A 4,876-nucleotide genomic window follows, 5' to 3' on the forward strand; every position below is an offset into this window, starting at 1 on the left:
AAAATGAAAATAAATGGTGGCATGGTTAATAAGCATTGGTGAAACAGACCCAATGATGCCTGTGAACTAAGCAGTTAATGGGAGCCAATGATACATGTTCTAAAGGCAAATAAGAGTACAACTACACGTGAAGCTCGTAGAAACGTCATTTGATCAAAGTAATTCACATGTAACTCAACCATTAAAAATATATTTCAAAGGCGTGTAACACTTGTAACCAGAAAGTTCTGATCCTGTTTCAAACTACACACCTGCTTGACCTTTCAACCAGTTGGATTTCATCGATCTCACATATTCAATCTGGAGCTTTATTAGCAAAGGTCACATTCTGGACTAGTTTGGCTATCTTGTTTTCAATTAGCTAACAACATTTCCCATTATCATGTGTTAAAACTCCCAGTAGTAGTTAATTGCCATGGAAGGATTAATACAAGACTAAGACTACCAGACTGAATATTCAACTACTAGAACTTATGGATGAAGATGTGTTGTTGGCTGACACATCAAACACTAGGAATCTAGTTGAGCCAGTTGTTGGGCTAGCTTTAAGTCACTAGTGAACCCACATCTGGATCTTGAAACATCTAAAGACTATTCAACAAAATGCCACCTCAATGCTGGTGAAACTCAGTCTACATGCAGCATCTGGACAAAAGGGTTTCTCACACCTTTGTTATTGCTGTTAAAGAAGTAGTCTAGTCAAACATCTAGACATCACTGGAAACCTCTGTTTAGATGTCCCTTTAGAGGGTGTCTAAGACACCATAATATCCAGAAGCCAAAGACCCTCCTGGAACTTGCATTGAAGGGTGGCCAAATACCAGGTACAATACTGATGCTGAATCAGCACCTAGTACTACAATGATAGTCACAAACCTCCATTGGATGTGCCAGCAACCTCTGGAGTGAGATATCAGCAGAGATCTCGCCAGCAGTCATAATACCACCACCAATGACTGCAAGATCTAAACAGATAAATGAAGTAGCATCAGCTATCAAGGCTTCCCAGACCACTAGTAAAATAAAGCAAAAAGTCTCCCAGCATTGACAATGAAATATTTTAGCCATGAGTAATAGTTCTAGTAACTTCATCTATCATCATAGAGAGATTTTAACATTAAAATTTGTAATGTCTGTAAATGAGCACACATCAGATGGAGGTCTGAGCCCCTAATGATCAAAAAGTAAACTAGTTGTGGCAGAGACCACTACTACCATCAGGATATGAAGTCCACCATCAATGTGCTAAATTTGTAGACACACACAGAGTGGGCTGGTCAATGAAAACGATGCCATCCACATAATGACTGCCCCAATCATCACGAATGATGGTCAATTTTTTAAAGTTTAATAAAGTTTTCATAAGATCTATTTTTGAAGATGCTAAATTTCTTTTCAATAAGTGCATTACTTTTATTAATTTTATAAATATTTCAGTAAGTTTTGTCCATCTTTATTGTACTGTAAACAAAATACCCGATAGTTTGTCGATTCAGTTAATTGGGTTGAATTTATAATTCCTTTTGTTCATTAAAACTATCATAAAAATTGCAAAGCAAACATATTACATCAGGAACTCTCAAGGAACATTTTTGAAATCTAAAAATTTTTTTAAAAATAAGTTATTTTACTTCCTTATACTTTAGATGGGAGTTATTTAGTTTTGCACTACAGATGTTTTACATAATTATATTTATGTAAATTTACCCTTGTGACAAAACTAGATAAAATACATCAGTTTACATCTATATTTACCATAATCCAACTTACATGCATAAACAATCTAAAGCTCCTACTTTTGAATAAATTGATTCCAAAGATTCAAAAATAAAATAAAAAGTGGTGGTGCACAATTAAACTTTTTTGATAAAGTATCCATTGTGAAGGTAATTTATCTTAACATTCTGAAATCAATTGATAGATATTCCAGACAAGAGCTTGACTAATAAAATTTCATTGATATGGTAATACAGGGTGTTCGGAAAGTCACTGTACAGTTTTGTAATGATATAAGTGCACAGTGACTTTCCGAACACCCTGTAGTAGTAGTTTCCAGCAACGCAAATTTCCAAACTGTGTGGCAAAAACTGGTGATATTCTGGGGTTGTATTTCATCACCAGGTCTAATTATGTGGAAATTAACAATTGCATTACCTAAAGATTTGTTCCCAAAATGACAAGCATGCCTTAATTACTGAATATAACATTTATAAAATCCAATAATATTACAAAATTTATTGTCCCATTTTTTATTTATACAAAAATATTTTGTATCTTCAGGAGTTAAACGTCATGCATCTCACTTCAAGAATTATACACAATCTGAAATTAGGTTCCTCAAGATGAAATTAAGTTATATGCATTTTCAAAACTTTTTGTTGAGTGTCTGACACTACAGTAAACAACAGACTTATTTTTCAAAAATTTACATCAAAATGTTATTTTTGTGTGAATGTTTTTTAAATGAGGCCTCTTTTTAGATATAATGATGTTCAATGTTCACTGAAGACAGGATTTTAATTTGTTGGATAAGGTACAAAAAAGTTACTATAATTCTCCCTGTTTTAAAAGATAAAGGTTATGAAAATAGTTTCACATACAAGCACAATGTTATTTTCCTTAAAACACTGAAAAATTAACATAACTTATTAACATGTTTGAAATTCCAAGATAAATAGATACTTTGCATGTTAAACCTCTAGGGCACAGCTAGAAAATAACATGAACATTTGATATCTTGTAATTGTTCAAAGCTTTAGTCTAAAATATTTTTTTCATTAACCAGGGTAAAATTATGGAGAAGTTTGTTTTAAAGATGATGTGCTCAGTTGGCTTGGGTTTTTTTTTAGGATCTGTTTAAAAAGTTCTTGGCAATAAGGTTATGAGTACCTTGTTTCAAGAATGAAACGTTTAAAAATGACTTTATTGGGCCAACTGGATATCTGACATCCATTTGTGTTCTTACATACATGTCTTTAGAGTTTTGCAAATTTCTTCAGCATTCAAGCAAACCTCCAGAATCCATTCATGTACATTCTATGAATACATGTACCCATCAATTTCCTTCAGGTTTCCAGCATATTTGCAATCCTTTGCAAGATCAGGAATCCTTTAACTGTTAAACAACAGATTCTATATCTGTTTTTGTTTTGTAGTGACTGGTTTTCCTTACCAGAAGATTTGACATATTTACAAGGAACAGTAAATTTCCCACAGTAAAGAAAAATTAAAATACAAGACACAATTCTAATATTAATCATATAAAAGTCTGCAAAATTGAACAGCAATAGTACAGCGTAAACACAGATAGAATATTTTATTCGTACACTATCCATGTTAATTTACCATGCATTAGTAAAGAGTTTTATTTTATAACACTTCCAAACCACATAGAACTTCATTACTTTCATGCACCATAATAACAGGTTTTCATACATTTACTTTCTAACAAGAACAGGAAATGAAGTTTCAGGCTGCTGTACTTCAGTGCAAGTCATTTGAAAAATACTTCCTTTTATTTAAAGCAAACTGATTGTACATGTAATGTTCTTACATAAAGCTACATAAGGGCTGTCTGCACATACAAGTGCAGCTGGTCCTAATTTTGAACAGACAAACTAGAATAAAGACAGCTAATCAACAGAACCCACCACTAATTCTTGTGTATGACTGAATAGTGGAATTTAATCACTCTTTTAACACATTCACAACCCTAAATTGCTGAGCATATTATGGCAGCAATGGGATACAAAGCATGGACCTTTGAACTCACAGTTTAAATATGCTTCTGAGCCAGTTTAGTCCCCATTTTATGTACTAACTTTTGAATATTTAATAGTTTGTTTTAATTAAAATTTTATTAGTTTTTCTAATAAATCATCATAGTAACTTTAAGGCCTAAATAATTTAACCTAAATTCATTTGATTTGATAGAATATTTTCTAAACAAAATGGCCTAGGAAAGTATGATGTTTATTTTAAATTTTTATTATAATTTTAACAATTTTATTTGTCAAAGACAAACAATTTTGTTAGAAAATATTATTTTAGGCAAACTTTTGGGAAATTGTAGATATTACTTGTTCATACAAAACTACGTATCACAGATGTTATATTTTCCTAATCTGAAAATGTAAATCTGATACATATATACTTCCACAGACAGAATAAACTATCTTCCTCACACCAAGTCACTAGCCTTGTAGCAACTCTCACCTAATTTGGCATTTTAATGTGAATTTCACCAGTGCACAAAAGCCCGCCACCAATAGAAGGGCAACATAACCTTGGTACACATAACTTCCCTATGCAATTGCAGTGATAACTTCATTTTTTAATAAACACACACACATATAAAGTGGGGAGTGCAGTTAAGAATTCTAAAGAGGCATCTATCAGGAATACATTTTCAGATTAGCAAAATGTTAACCTCCAAGATAATACACTTTCACATAAAGAACAGCTAGAATCCTGCATTTAATGGTGGAGAAACCAGTGCAAAATTTTACCTAGATAAGCTCTTTTTGGAAAGCATCTGAAAAGAAGGCTATGAAGTGTGAGGTCAAATGGCAGAGGATTGATAGGACATACCTGTGAAAGACCACATCTCAACCATGGTACACTTTTCACCCAGAACATGAAGGACAAAAAAGCATACAAGCCACATATGTCACAGGGGTCAGAGAATGAGAAAATGAGCATTTAAGTGCTTGTGCACAGGCAGTTGAATAACCAATAGGTGTAGTGTTGTTACAATGCACACAGACTATACTTTGTGTGCTCACCTTGACTCTACTAAACATACCCTGGCTGCAGGAGGGGAAGGGGGGAATACTTTAGTTATGTAGTATGTTCTCAAATAGTGTGTGTTAACTAC

The sequence above is a fragment of the Tachypleus tridentatus genome, chromosome 1, assembly GCF_004210375.1.
Source record: "Tachypleus tridentatus isolate NWPU-2018 chromosome 1, ASM421037v1, whole genome shotgun sequence".
In the NCBI taxonomy this organism is placed as follows: Eukaryota; Metazoa; Arthropoda; class Merostomata; order Xiphosura; family Limulidae; genus Tachypleus; species Tachypleus tridentatus.